This window comes from Chroicocephalus ridibundus, chromosome 6 (assembly GCF_963924245.1).
Source record: "Chroicocephalus ridibundus chromosome 6, bChrRid1.1, whole genome shotgun sequence".
Classification (NCBI taxonomy): domain Eukaryota; kingdom Metazoa; phylum Chordata; class Aves; order Charadriiformes; family Laridae; genus Chroicocephalus; species Chroicocephalus ridibundus.
Window position 1 is genome coordinate 39,223,567 of NC_086289.1, and position 15,772 is coordinate 39,239,338.

The window sequence follows — 15,772 nt, forward strand, 5'->3', positions numbered from 1 at the left end:
GTAATACTTACTGGTTCTTCAACCTAAATATTTCCTGGCTTCCCTTTCTCCTTTTTTCCCTACATGTTTTTTATCCATCAACAGAGAGACTAGAGTACTCGCCCCAGGTCTATTAAACCAAGGTTTAGGCTGCTTTTTGAGTGTGAAGAGAAAAACTTTTTCATGGAAAGTTTGTGTAGCAGCATGTTGTAAGGTGTCCTGATGAAATCTACCTTGGGGCACTGAATGTGTAAGTATTGAATGAGCTGCTAGTGTGATCTTCTGCATTAATGATCTCTAACAAGATGAATACTTTCTCTCTTTTCTCAACACACAGCAGCATGATGCTCTTAAAACTTTGTAGAACTGTCAATAGCTTTGACAGGGCTCTTGGAAGGTTATTTTTTGCAACAGTGACCACACTGTTAATATGATCTCTGGGAGAAGGGTATTCAAAGATTCATTAATTCCGTTTCCTCGTGCCTTCATGATAAGATGGTGGCAGGGAAGAATAGTGAGGCATAATTTCCTCCAGTGAACTAATTGTCTTGATAAACATTATGCTTTTATGCTGTTTGTTGGAAACATCAGTTAGGGCTTTTGACAAAATAAAGTGGAGTAGTGTCAAAGAGCTGGGTTATGTCTGTGGGTCTTTAGAATAGAAACCTCCACTTTACTGTTGCTCAGTAACGTTATCATTGGTAGCTACACAAAGTTGGAGTCCTTAGAAGATGTTATCCTGAGAAAGTGGTGAGTACAAAAAAGGGAATTACTTGCTCAATTGGAATTGAGCACCATGCTCGTTTCTCCATTTTTACAAGAGTTACAAGACTACAGCAAAGTCTGCTGAAGTCCACTCACAACCTAGACTGTTGTGCTAGCAGCGCATGAAAGTTTTCATCAGTATGACCTTTTAGGACACTATTTGTGTAATACCACTAATTTAAAAGAAACTTAAAAGAAAGCTAGTTTGAAAAAGTTGATCTGTTGAGAACTTTTAGGATTTTAATCAGCAAAACCAATAAGCCCCCAGCTAGAAAAGCACTTTTTTTTTTTTAATAACTGCATGGGGGTGATTGATTTATCACCTGACTTCATATTTTTTACAGATTTTCCAATACTACATTTCCATTGCGAACCTAAAAAATGGGCACAGCTGCTCAGAGACAGAAATTGCACAAGCACTATAAATATTTTTTTATGCCTTTTGTTGCTTTATTATTTAAATGGTAGAAATTTAAGACTATCAGTCAAATATATCCTGTTGTAACCTCTGACTGTTCGCTGTTCTCTGGAGTTGATGTAACAGGCTATAACCACCTTCCTTTCAATTAATGTGGTAAAGTGTATGGTACCTAAATTTCAATTAGAATGGGTAAGCCAGTATTTAACACCTCCACTCTCAGCCTAAGGTACTCTCTTCTTAATCAAGTTCTTGCTTCTAGAAAGCCAATAAAAACTTCATAGTACAAACCACTTTACAAATTATGCATAAATATTAATCCTGAGAGCTGAACCTCCATAATACTCTGCGATAATTTCATAACGTAATAATAAATAAGTAGCATTTAGACATCTCTGCCATTCACATGGCATAAAGATGGGTTGGAGACCCACATCAAGACTTCTGTCATCACAAAGAGCTGTTATGTAGTTACTAAAATCCTAAGCAGCTTTCTCAAGAGGTCAAGCTTGAGAGCTCACTGTTTATTCATGACTGACAATGATGTGCAGAGAAGTCACATGAATCAATCCTTAATCCCTGTAAAAACTGATAAAGAAGAGTAAGTGTTCTCTCAAAGCATTTTTGTTCAAAAGAGTGTTAAATGCACTGCTAGATTTGTTTGCCTTGTGTTAGGAAGTCTTGATTAGATAGAGAAACTAGGTTGCTCCTCATAATGTGTTTTCCTGCTTAGTCTGTTACAGGCAATGCAGGCAACAGGAGAAATCAAAGCAGTGTGATGACCTATAGCACTGAAGATGAGATTTTTATATATGCCAATACTTTAAAATATTTTGTCATTTATAGGTAACTGATTTGGAAGTTAATTCAATGCCCTCTCCCCCAAATGTAAAAAGCAAACTCTATCTAGAATGTCTTTTGTCAATACATGGAATGACAGCTTTGCCATTTTCTACATTGTACATTAGATTTGGGGCTGAGTCTGTGTCTCTCCTTGCTTCTTCATTTTAAACACTTAGGCCCAGACTGCATCATTCCCTAAATTTGATCTAGAAACACTCTGGTCCCTAAGGCTTGAGGTGACCAAGCTTCGCCATGCCAAAGCTGGAGCTTGCAGAGTGCATGAGTGATGGATGAGTCACACCATGCTATTTCTCAGCTGTCAGTTGTCATCTCCTGGCCATGGCTGGACCCATACAGTTAGAGTGCCTTTCCATTACCAGGAGGGATCAGCAAACAGGACTGCTTCCAAATGGAGGCTAATCCTCATCCATTTGGCTCCTATGGAAATTATCAAAGTCACACTGATTCGGAACAGGAGGCTCCAACAAACAGATGTGTCTTAAGGAGAATCAGTCTTGTTCTGATGTATTCATCCTTGGAGCATAGCCCTATTTTTAGGGGACTTCATGTTGCGGGAATTCCTTGTGTCACACTCCTAATGAATTCATTTATAGCAGTGGTTGAACTGTAATTAAAGCAAAAGTTTAAAAAAAAAAAAAAAAGGCAGGGGTGGGAGGTCAATCATGACTGGGGTCTTCATCTAAAGGATGGGCAGTTTCCTAGCCCCAGAGCACATCTGATGGGCAGATGCAGAGTGACAGACCATTATGTAAATAACCGTGCAGTGCTGGTCTATCCAGTACTGGCCTGGCTATAAGAGCTTAAAGCCTTCCTGGTGCCAGTCTTGGTTCCTGGTGCTTGAGAAGCTTTTGCAGGTATGTTTTTTCCTTACAATGATGGAAGTTATACATACTGTACCTATTTGGAAAGCATGTCACTTGCACTACATTATAAGAAGTGTGCTTATGCCAAAACTGGGGCTGATTTTCATAGTAGCATTTCCATTTGTAGGAGCAGAATGGTGAACTGAAATACGAATCTGTTATGTAGCTAATTCCATGCTTCTTTTATATAACATTGATCTAGAATGCATATCTATCTAGAATTCTTTTTTCTGTTAGCATCCGGGAATGATGATATCACTATTTTGAAATAAGGGTGATGGGTTGTTTTGGCATGGATGTTTTGGTATTCCATGTATGTATAAACTAAATTAAATCCTGAAAAAATAACAGACAGAGATTGGATTGAGAGCAGTATACTCTTACAGCTGCTGTGCTGTCAGCCAGCCATTTCCTGGTTTTTATCCTCTCTTTCAACCATCTGAGAAAAAGCTGGGGAGAACCATTCTTCATGTCGACTTACTCTGCTAGGGTCCTTCTGTACAAGCATGATTTTCTTATCTGGTAGTGTGGCAGATATTTCTTGGCTGATTCCTAGTGCTGGTTTTCTCTTTGGGGTTATAACTGGTCCGTCTCTGACATCTCCTTATCTATAATTCCTGCAGCTGTAGGTAACTGTCGTCACCTGTAGCAGCAGTAGAGTCCTGGGCTCTTGGCCAGGTTTTTATTATTCTTATGAATGGTTAACTCTGCTGATTCAAAGCTACAAAGAGGGGGCATACACTTAGTCTTTTACTCCTACAACTCTTCTGTCTGTGTTTGCTTCGATAACGCTTTTTCTTGTGATCTTTTGTTTGTGTGAAAAGGTCTTTTTATTGTGTTGGACTTGGTCACAATTATGCTCAGTGTCTTGCACCCTCCTGCCCCCTCACTGTGTCTGGATGCCTTTTTCAAAAGATGAATGAAAAATATGTATTAAAATTCACAAAAGACACGTTCAAAGAACCAGCTCAAGAGTAAATTAGAAGTCTAACTTACAACCTCTCTCTCTCTGTTTTTTCAACTAATTCCTTGGATTTCCATAAGGGAAATCCTGATTTACTTCCAGAACATTTTTGTTCTAGATGTTTCCAGAACAATTATTAGGAAAAAAGTCTTAATGCCCAGGACAGCATCTTGTTGTGTAATATCCAGGCTGAATTTTGAACTAGCAATTAGGGTTATAATTAGGTAGATGTTATTTATACATGTGGATATTAGTCTTTTTAATATTATTTAAAGAACTTTTCATATGGTTTATTTTACTGTTCATTGATAAATCTAAAGGTCAGAAAACTCTCAGAATTCTCTAATTTAACCTTTGATTCAAACAAAACCAAAAAAACCGCATTGATTTCTGCCAGACTTAAAGCCCATGGAGTTCTACTAGCTTTGACATTTTATATCAACTTATTATACATCTAAAATTTTTACATCAACTGACTTAATACCTGTATAATGTATAGTGAAGCCTTTTTTTAAAAAAAAAAACAAAACAAAACCAGCTGATCCTAAACTTCTGTGGCATCGTCTTGGTTATAATTGCATTTATCAGGAAATAAAAGCCTTCAACAACCTGGAACACAGAAACTATGAGGTCAGATCAAGCATCCAGGTAAGTCCAGAATCCCTCTGCACCAGCAAACAGTACAAGTTGCCTTGAGAAGAGGAGCAGTACCAATTGCACATAGCGCTATCCTTCTCCAGGATATTCCTCAGGCTTTCAGCGGTTTTTGACTCAGGGATGTTTTGAGCCAGAGGCAGTGCCTGGTTATTAGGAGACATTTTTCCCATACGTTTTCCCTGTTGCTTTTTGAGCCTGCATAAACTTCTAGTATCCATGGTATCCTACCTCAAAAAATTCTCCAGCTTAATGGCATGGTAAATGAGGAACTATAAATTTTTGTCTCTTTTGAACCTACCACCGTGTAATTTCATTTGATGCCACTTGGAATTATGTTTTTTTTATAAAAGAAAATCCTGGAATAGCACAAAATCATTTGTTTTCTGAATATGTCTGCCAAACAAAAGAAAAGTTTACTATTGCATAATAGTCAGTGTCAATTGGAGGAGGCAGGGAACTGTTGTGCCCTAGTCTATTTGTGGTGGCATCCTTGTTTATAGACATATTTTGTATTTCCTCTCAGTTGTCCCTTTCCCACCTTGAGTAGTGCTGGTCCATGCTGCTGTCACTTCTCTGTGTGCTGCTTCGTTCTTTTGATCACCATCTGCTGTCTTTCCCTGAATTTCTGTCCCTTTGTACACTGATTCTGTTGTTCACTATTATTCCTATAAACTTAACGGGTGCAGAGAGCAGACATAGTGATCTGTAGCTCTCTTGGTCTCGACAAAGCCTTTAAAAGTGAATTAATACCATGTTTTCTACCTTTCACTTCTTTGACACAGGAGCATTTTTAAGTCCGGGTTTAGAAATGGTAATTAACTGTTTCACTGGTGAGGTCTTTTAGAAATACTGTCTATTGTCTGGTTGTAATGATTTGTTATTGTTACTAGTATTTTTTGATTTATCATATAGCCCATTCTGACAGCAGTTATGATAGATCCTTTCAGAAGTTGTCTGTCAAGAAGGATTCTTGCTTTTCCAAATTTCAGTGTCTCAAATGTACATGCAAAAGCATTATTCTGTGAACTTTTCTATGGTTTGATGATCTGTTGGCTCTACAGGTTCCTTGGCAAGCTTTTTTGCTTATGAACTGTTCGAAAAAAGATTACTAAGCTTTTCTGCAAATACGGTTTTATAACTTTTAATTGCCCTGCTTTATTGTATTTTTATTTGTAAATGACAAGAGTTTATGAGCCTTTCTATTTTTCTCCTAGGAGCACTAGTTTCTTTTTATTTTCAGATTTGGGTTTTTCTTTTTCCATTAGTTCTTTCTTTTAGTAGGTATTGTTAAACATATAATACAAATGCATACCTAGACATACAGAATTTGAACTCACAGTAACTTCAAATGCCTGGAGTCATAACTAATAATGTATTCGGTCTGACTATAGTGGATTCTTTGTATTTCAGACTACTATAGGGGTGCTCAAGTTTGAAATTATCTTAGAGATTGATGGTAGCCAGCAATATAGATGGAAAACCTATTGTTTTTCCTTACTGGTTGAAATTAAGGAGTAAGAGTCCAAGAGAGCTGGGGAAATTGCAAGTTGCATCGAGGGCAATTCTGGTTAGGTGTTGGACAAAAATCTCCTAACGAAGTTAGTGAAACACTGAAATCAGGTTGCTCAGAGGGGTTGTGCGTTTGCCAGCTTGGGGTATAAAACTCGTCTGCGCACCCTGAGCAGCCTGGTTTAATTCTGAAGTTAGTCCTGCTTCTGGCTGGGGGGAGATTGGATCAGAGATTCTCTGAGGTCCCTTCCAGCCTGCGTCACGCTGTAGGTTCCCTGAGGTCCCTTCGAGCCTGCGTCACGCTGTGATTCAGAAGTGTTCTGAACGATTATTACTGAAGAGACTAAGGGCAGATTGTGTTCTAACACTCATACAAGAAAGTCCAGATAAGTGACATGATTTCTGAAGCTGAGGCTTGCTGATCCTTAGATAGTATTGTCTAGGAGTCAGTTTGCTTGTTGCTATGTGCACCACGGGGGTAGCAAATGCCGCTTCTCTGGAGGGTCTGCTATTCAGTTTGTGGTCTGGCATTTCAGTTACAAGTGAACCTTGCCTTTGCTTCTTCAAAATAATTACCATGAAGTAAGAAAAGAGCAGCAACTTCTCGACAGCAGCAATGCTGTATAATGCCCATACTGAAAGATTTAACAACTGTTCCAGCTTTTCACTCTGTTGTGGAACTAGATTGTAGCTATGAATTTTGTGGTTGTAGTCTTCAGTATTTCAAGTACTGTTGCCTTATTCCATGTGCAAGTGCTTTCTGTGGGTGTTTGGGAATAGCAAGGAAGTCCTGTTCCTGGTGTGAGCTCTAGTTGGCTCCCTTTTTTCCTCAGAAATAATGGATGATCACGTCAGCCCAGAACAAGAAATCAGAAGTCGTACAGTGTTTATTAATTCTCCTTTCTATTCAAGTAGCGGGAATAAAAGATAAATATGAAAGTGCATCTCTTCATGGTAAAATGCACTCAGGTAACTGAATGTACCTCTGCTCTGTGCCATCTCCCCATGCCACAAAATTTGTCATTTCCTAACCAGTAGGGCGTCCAGCTGTCAGACTTACCAAGTGCAAAAAGCACCTCTGAATCCTTCGCACTAGGTGTTCCACACACCCCTGGTGTATAAATTACCCATCTGTGTGTGTTCCTTAGAGTGGTTTCTTGTTACCAGTCCCCGTAAAACTTGAGCTGCTGGAGAGGAACCCCTCTCCTGTCTGCCCCCGTGCCGGTATCCTAAAGGATTGGGGTAGGTGGCCCCTTTCAGCAAACTTGCCAGATACTTTCAAGTCTGGGGTAAGGAATGGCTGGAAATGACATGGCTTCCTCCTTCACAAAGGAATGAATTGAAGGAGAAGGAGGGCTGGGAAAGGGAAAAAAACATTAGCAGACCACAGGGGGCAAATGGGTACTCTGGTGCAGCCAGAAATCTGTGGTATTTGGTGTACTAAGCTGGCATTTCAAAGCCAAGTTCATTGTGCTGGTTTGCTATGGATTTTAGCAATGGCAAAAAGGATAAGTGACTGTATCTCTAAGTGTCTCCAGCTCTGGGTTGTCTGACTGTTCCAGTTCAATGGTAATATCATGGTAGATTCCGCCAAATGTGAAATTTCACCCTGTCCTTAGTTGCATGCTTCTGAGTGTAATAGCAGAAGCAAATGATGTGGTGCGTTAAAACAACAGTTTGGTAACACTTCTCCCATATTCACCTGACATGACACATTTCAGTGAACTGAAAAGATTATTGTCTTGGGAAGTATTTGTATCCTTTTCCTTTGGTAAACAAATAAACAAAAAGTTTATTTATTACAAGTCCTCTAGTAAAGACAGATGCAAGGTTTACAAAATCATCCCTGGTTTCCTCTCTTCTCTTCACGCTACCATTTTTGTCTCCCAGTGTAACCAGCTGGATTTTTTTTTCCCCCCATTCTTTTTTGAGTACTTGTCTGTTTCTGTTGATGTGCACAAGATTTCTTTCTCCGTTTTCCTCGCTCTGTATCTGGTACCTGTTCTTTGCTGCAGTGCATTGTTATCAGCAGTGTCACTTAGGCCATCTCCATGGTTAGTTCTTTCCAGCTTGTGTTACACTCTCCGCAGACTGACACGGTGAGGTTTCATTGTGCTTAACAATTCAAATAGAATTGCAAATCTTTATTCCTCTACTGTACATTCCTTAACTTAGGCAATTTGGGAGCATTTTAGAGAAACATACGTAAAGATGGTGGATAAACGAGGACAAGGCCAAGGACAGAAGTTGTGTCGTTGGACATTTTGCTAATGTGGCAGCAGAATTACAAGCAGGTGCATGCTGCAGTTGTCAAAAGAGAAGTAGGAACTCTCATTGAAATTGCATAACAGTCTTCTGTAATTAAAATAAAACAAAAGAAAAATTGTTTCGTAAAATCTGTAATTTCTTTCTGTTGCAGCTTTTGGATTAACTTTTTGTTTTTACTAGTATTGGAGGAATAAACAATAAGTCGAGACTTACTTATTTCCTCCTGGAAGTCGGCTATAATTCCTGATTTTACAAGGATAGGTGAACATACACGGATCCTATTTTGAAGCAGATGATTCACTAGCTTCAGACAGTCTTGAGTATTGGGTTCTTGGTTTTTGAGGGAAATGGAATTGAAGCTCAGCAATCAGCGTTGAGTTGCTAACAGCAGCGTTCAAAATTCTTGTAGATTATTTGTAAGTCTAAAGGTGTTACTGTTATTTTAAATACTAAGAGGCTCTTGATGAGGGCTAGGGGTTGCTGGACATGTCTTTCCTTGTCAGTGAATCCACTGTGGAAATGGTTCTGTCATTGGAAGTTCTCCTGATTGGCACTTTGCCTCCTCATTTAATGGCTCTCTGGAGATGGGTGGCTCTCAGTCCTCAAGCTGTCCTTAGCCTGCGGAACAACAAATCAATTTTATTGCCGTGCACTATAAGAGAAAATGCTATAGTGGAATATTTGAAACAAAGGTATGAAAGGAAATATAGGACTAGCATGCTATGGATTAACTTTTTTTGGTAATTATCCTAATAATTAATTTGTTATTTGTTTTGTTTTCTTGATTCTCTGTTAATAAAGCCACACACTTGTTCATCGTGTTTGATAATAGCATAACAAGTGAAAATGGCATTCTCCACCTATTCAGTTCTTCCCTTTCATCCATTGTAACTTTTTTCTTTTGTTTAAAGAGCAATTAAGACAAATGTCATCACCGAACAGACAGCCATTTCAGAAAAGAAAATATGAGCAATTGTATATTTTTGTGCTGAACAGGAAACAGCGATACCTACCTTCTTGATACCTAATTCCCTGTCAAGTAACAAATAGCAACCTCTCTGACTATTTGCAAAATGTATTGCCATCACATTCTTCTCAAGCGAAATGGTTTCTAATATTTTTTTGCCTCTCCTGTGTAACTTCACTTCTCAGCATATAGTTTTCTGAGAAGTCACACTGCTGTGGACGCTCCTGCACTAGGACACGCCTTACACGTGTGTCTCGGACCATCCACAGCTGAATGAGAAAATAGTACCTATTGAAGGCCCAGGGCAGCAGAACACTACAAATGGCTGAATGGTCCTTTCCTCTTTTTAGAGTGACAAATCTGTGCTGTACCAACAAAGGGCATTTCCCTTTGTAAAGCATAAAGCATCCAACAAGGTTGTCCTTTCACTTATCTTACCTTGGCACACCAGTCCCATGTTGCCCTTCTCTGTGGGAGCAAATAAAACAGTAGAGCCGCCTGTTCAGCTTGCGCCTACAAGATATGTGTAGTTGTATGATGCTCCTTATGCATTAGCAAGATCACATACACAGCAAAAAGTTAGTGTTCTATCAGATTTTTTTTCAGAGAACGCATAGGGGGGGTTTAATTTTTCCTATGACAGGCTAAAGATGGACATGAGTGAAGTTTTTATTTACTGGCAGTATGAAAAACTGGGATGAGAACTTTGCAGCTTCAATTAAATATGGAAGATGCTTCCGCAAAATGAGATATTCTTGAAAAGTTTCACTTTCGGCTCAACCCCCAAGTTACCTTTTATTTTAAAACTAAATGTTTTAAATCTTTTGAGAATTATCCAGTCTGTTTGAAATACATAGGCCAATTCTGAAATGAAAATCAGTGCTTTTTGTATCTGTAAATTACATTTAATAGATACTAGTACCAAATACGCTCAGATTTCTTTTGGCAAATATAAAAAAAAAGTATTTGATTATTTAATAAAATAAAAAGTTGATGAAAGCTTTTAAAACTAAAAGCTAAATTTGACCTGAATTTTTGGAAATAGTTTTGTTCTATCCATTTCTATTATCACTTAATGGCAATTTCTAGCTTTGTGAGCCAAAACCAGCTGATTCAACCAAACCATGAAATATCAAGAAAATGGATCAAATACTATTTTATTTCTTAAAATAGAAGCAAAAGAGGAAACAGGAGAAGAAAATCTATTACTGTAATTTTTCACAATTATGTCAGGAGATACTTCTTCATAGTTGGAATACCTGCACGTATATGTAGGTAGGTGTTTACATGTGGAAAGAAACGTAACAGAACACAGTCCTACTTAATGTCAGTTAGAGGAGAAAACCTGAATCATTAGTTATAAAATATTCTGTTGAGAGAAACTAACGTTTTTTTCTGTAATAAAAGAAAAAATGAGTAGACTTTTTGAGTATTCTCTGAGGTCTGTTTTGTCTACAAGCTTTTACAGTTTTAGTACCATATGCACAGGAAAGGCAATACATGTGATTTTTAGGTTAAATGGTTTGAACAGAGACTCCTCAGGGTCAAATGTTCATTTTTAATAATTTTATCTATTAGGGTGGTATCCAGACATCCTCCATTGAGACCAAGTGCTGAGGAAGCCTGTAGTAAAAGGCGCTGTGGCAAAATTTGTGTCTTGTCAATACAAGCAAATACGAAAACTGTTTTTAAGTGAGCATGAATCATAAAGGCTTATAAGCAGATTATGGTGGCTTTAATATATTAGAAGCATATCACTGGTTTATGAGGCCAGGACTTTGTGAGACTTGAAAGAGTAGTACAATAACAGGGAAGCAGCAGTGAAGTAACAGAATCATGCTGCAATCTAAGAGCTGTCTGTAGTTTACATGTGGAGTGTGTGTATTCTTTGACTCTTTGTGAATAATTGAGAGGTTTTTAAGGCTTTACGAAATTATATATTTTGCTTTTGAATGAAATTAATTCAGCATAATACTACTGTTTTCTCATCTATTGCACTACTCTTCATCTTGCACAGAATTTATCATTCCCAATGTATTTTTTTTTTTCCCTCCTGCTGAACTGAAATTTTCATTTTGCTATGGATACCTCCATTTCAATGGCAGGGCTCTTGAAATACTTGGGGTATCCGTAAGTACTTGAATAATTATTACTGATTGTGTATTTTTTTTCTTGGAAAACACTATGAGAATCTCAGGAATCTCCAGGACCATGAATTTCCATCTACCTTCACTTTAAGCAGTCACACCATGCACTTCCTTGCAGAAAAGTAACCTCTATCTGAGTGGTGGTTAGTATTACCCAACTGTTGTTTTTGAGAGACTGTTTCAGAAATGTGTCCCTCTGAGTAAAAATCTGTTTTTAATATCGCTGTAGGTTCATGCAGAATGGAGCCACCACAATGTGCTTTCCATGATATGTGAGCAATGGAATTATAAACCATGGCTGCTCTACTCTCATTTGTCTTGTCCAGACACAACATAAACCTTAGAGGTATGAAAGGCCTTCATATATTCAATATGCATTTCACTTCAATTTAGTAGGTGGTGTGTGCAGGGCTATTTGATCCTTGGATATTGGATTTAAACCGCTTATGAATAAGAGGTTAGCAACAAAGCAATTTAGTAAGTTGTGAATAATAAAGCAATATTATTACAATACAAACAAAATTAAGTGATTTGTGACCACATGCAGTGTAATAGAGTATGGTATCATTCTATTTTCAATTACACTTAGTGTTCTAAATTTTCCACAATCACATATGAGATAAATTTGGGAGGGTTTCAGTACTTAACAAATCGACTTTATGTGTTCAAATGATTGGCTCAACTTTTGGAGCTGGAAAGCTCCCATTTTGCCACCTGAAACGTCACCATTCAGCTTTCAACAAATCTTGTCTAAAAGAAGAATGAGTCCCTGAAAGGGGGACCATTATTTGGAAAACTGAGCATTTGTTGACTATTGGACCTTTGTATTAGTTTGCATGATTTTAGATTGCTAAATAGTTCTGATTATTTAAAATATTATGTAGTCTGTGGAATATTTATAAACCCAGTGGGGAGACAAAACCAAGTTTTACTGTTGTCTTTCATGTTGACTATTTGGTAAAAAGTCCAGGTGTATTTCATGCAGAAGATACCATGAAATCAGTGGAAGTTGTCTGGTTTTTGGTAAAGTAGTCCAAGAGCAGAAGTCGCACTGATACTCAGGGACCATTACTGACCCCAACACCAGAAGCCTTTGAAGATCAAAAGGCTGTTAATTGCTTAAGTTAATATTTAAGGTGTAAACACGAAGTGCAAAGTAAAACTAGTAACATTTTGAGATTGATGCTAGGCTAAGATAGCTTCATTTTATCTGATCTTTCTCAAAAGCATTTGGGTGTAAACAAGATTGTTAAACATTTAATTTGACATTTTGAAAACAGTAATATTAAAAAGGTGTGTATTAGGACCAAAATGTGAGAAACTGAGTTTTAAAGGAATTATGAAGGACATGAAGATGATTAGCAATGCCAGAGATTGGCATGTATCTGAGCATAGTACAATAAAACAACTAAGAAACAAGAATTTATTTTCTCTAAAGCAGAAAACATGGACAACATTAACATTTTGATAACTACATATATTCATGGTTACCTGAAAGCACTAGTTCCCAGGTGGTGAGGTGAAATAATATTATGAGATATTACTAAAAGGACGTTAATTTCAGCTGTTAATTTGACTTAATTAGTAGGAATAGCATGGACTGTACACTTATTTTCATGACAAATTGAGTGATGACTACCTTCCAGTAGCAGGTGAATACATTTCCTTTTACTTAGGATTGCTTCTTCATTTTTAATGAAGAAAGGAGGAAGATGCCTGTTCATTACTGAACTTCCTAGTAGGGGATTGAATTTTTAGTTCTGAGAAGCTTATTAAACTCCTGCTATCTTGGACTTACTTGCACACGAACAGGAGTTTGTCGGACTGCACATTTTGAGGAATTTGTATCTGGGTGCTTTCTGTTGAGTTGTTCTTTCTTTAGAAAAATACGATGCCAAGGTAGCAGCGGGTAAGCAAACCATGTTGGATAAGTATTTCCGGGGTTTCCAGTTTGTAGGATGCTGAAATGTACCAAAAGGAAGACTGGGCTGTTACTTTTCATCCTCCAGTCCTATTTTGGTGCATGATGTATTTGAAGTAAAGAATACCTTTCGTGCTGTCTTTTAATTTTTTGTGTGACTAATCAGATTGGGACGTGTGCTTCAGACATGTGGAGAAATCCCCTGGGCATGAAGGTCATAAGAATTTTTGGACTGCTTTTTCAGGAGGTGCTTTGGAAAGCAGAATAGGATCAATTTGTGGAGCACTAGAACACAGCAGTGATTGACTCCAGCAGCGGTGAAATGCCAAATGTGCTGAGAAAAGTTTAAAAAATGGCTAACACATGGGTTACCAGAACTGGGAGGTGTCAGGTACCTTGACTAAGATCCAGTATAATGCGTATATTAGCACTGCAGTAATTGGTTTCTGTTGATTTTTAAGTTTGAATTGGAGAAAAGCAGTCTGCATGTGTTTATGTGGGGGGAGGGACTGCAGAAGGGCATATTTATCCAAAAAATCCAGGCACATTTAAAAGAAGTAGCAGTGGGTGTGCTCAGCAGCAGGCTTTGAACGCGTGGGGAAAGTTTGCGTTAATAGGAAGCTTTCCCCAGGTTCTCTGTCTGCTGCCTCTGTGTGAAGCCAATTGAAGCTTAGCAGAGAAAGGTCATGTTAAGAGGAGCTGGAGAAAGCCTTTTTGATTCACCAGCTGGATAGGAATCGGAGATGCCTGCTGTGAGACACTGCAGGTGTCAGTATCTGTGCCATTGGGTCCAATGCACTAATTGCATAATGACTCTTCAGGGCAGTCTGCAAATGGATTGGGAATGCTGATTGCAGATTCTTTAGGTTTTGGTATATAAACTACTGTAACTTTTAGTACATGTATGAACCAGAGAGGATTGGGTAGTGGGAAGAACATAACAGTCTACAAATGCAGGATGTATTACTATAAATAGATTATTTTTTTTTTTTCTCCTGTATCCTTGGTGAACAGGACAAGTTGAACTGCAGGAATGTTTAATGTTAGATGTCGTGAAAAAATTCTTAGTGTTAACGAATGGAAAACACCAGAGTGGATTCTCATGCGTCATTTGGGAGTCTCCATCTGTAAAAATAGCTTTAATTACTCCCCTTTCTTGAAAGCTGAATGAACCTTGGAATTACTTGCTCGATCATCTGTTGAGATCTCTTCTGTCTGCATTGACAAGATAAGTCTTCATACGATCAACTCATGGTTGAGCAATGAATCGGTGCCTGGAGAGGGCTGGTGAGCTATAGAGATTCTTTTTCTTTGAAATCTCTCACTATCTTGATATTTGTTTGAGAAATTCAATAGCCTTGTATGCTCTGACTGGAGAAAACATTGCTCAAATATGACCAAGGATTCTCAATATGAATGCAGAAGCCTGCGGACATGAGAACTGATGTCCTCCACTCAGACATGATGTTGCAGTTGAACTTTTGGAGTGCAAGAACAGCCATCAGCAAGGAAGTTTTCCACTTAGTACATGTACGCTGGTAACACTGTGTTGATAGGACAGGAATAACAGACTTCTAAGGAGAGCAGTGGAGAGGCATGCACTTCAGATGCACGTTCATACTTGGCAGGGCTGGGGATTCAAGCTTCAATTGAGTGTCTTAGCAGTTTTTGGTTACGATTAATGATTTATTCTAGCTTGACTAATATATGTAGTTTCTCTCTAGAAATGAATTTTGGAGGTTAGAGGAGGGCACAAATTGCTCTGGAGAAATGGTATGTCCACCATTTCCTGCCAAGTGAATTCCCATCCCATTACACGTTAGAGATTCTGTGGTTGTTGTTCCCAGTAAGAAAAATGGCTACAATTCTCTACCCAGTTCTGGCTCCAGTTCTCATTTTATTTCCACCCTGGTCATAAAGCAAGAAACTCCCTTGGAGATGTTTTCCAGGATCCGGCCTTGCTGTTGATGCATGGTGCAGAAGGACTTCTCTCTCCCTGTTTTCCCAGCTGGTGGTATCTCCTCCCCCAGAGCTTCTGGCTGTTATATCAGACATCACAGGAGAAGGCTGTGGGTTTTGCATTCTCACCAGATTTACTCAGATTAATGGCATACTCAGATTTACTTTAAGTCCCTGCAGTAGGAGTAGCTAAATGGAGAATAAATTGTAAGCCCTGCAGCTGGTGTTTTGTGCAGTAAGCTGAGTGCCCTTGAGCTTTGGTGGCTGGCAGCCTGATCCTCTTTTTGGCCCCCTAGAAGCCTGAATTAGATGTAGGTTGTCAGGTGCTCATGTGTTAGCACACTCTTTTGGGCCCCACATCACAGTCACCTGCGAGAGTGCCCGCATCTGGTGTGTTTGGCAGCTCAGCCCAGCTCAGTGCTGCTCCTGGCTTCCCTCTGTGCTGGGACTCCACGGGGGAGGCTCAGCTGTTAGGGAGAGTGTTGGGTGTG

The 15,772-nt window shown here is 38.7% G+C and overlaps 1 protein-coding gene across 20 annotated transcripts in view; it reads left to right on the top strand.

Moving 5' to 3' along the window:
* The window catches only part of PCDH15 (protocadherin related 15), an 811,115-nt gene that overhangs the window by 219,224 nt on the left and 576,119 nt on the right, over nucleotides 1–15,772 (top strand). For 14 of the 20 annotated variants that reach the window (XM_063340181.1, XM_063340176.1, XM_063340196.1 and 11 more), the window contains exon 4: nucleotides 11,641–11,747. The exons of the other annotated variants lie outside the window; for them this stretch is intronic. The gene's annotated coding sequence lies outside the window, so the exon portion shown is untranslated. The remainder of the gene's footprint in view (nucleotides 1–11,640; nucleotides 11,748–15,772) is intronic. 20 annotated transcript variants of the gene reach the window in all.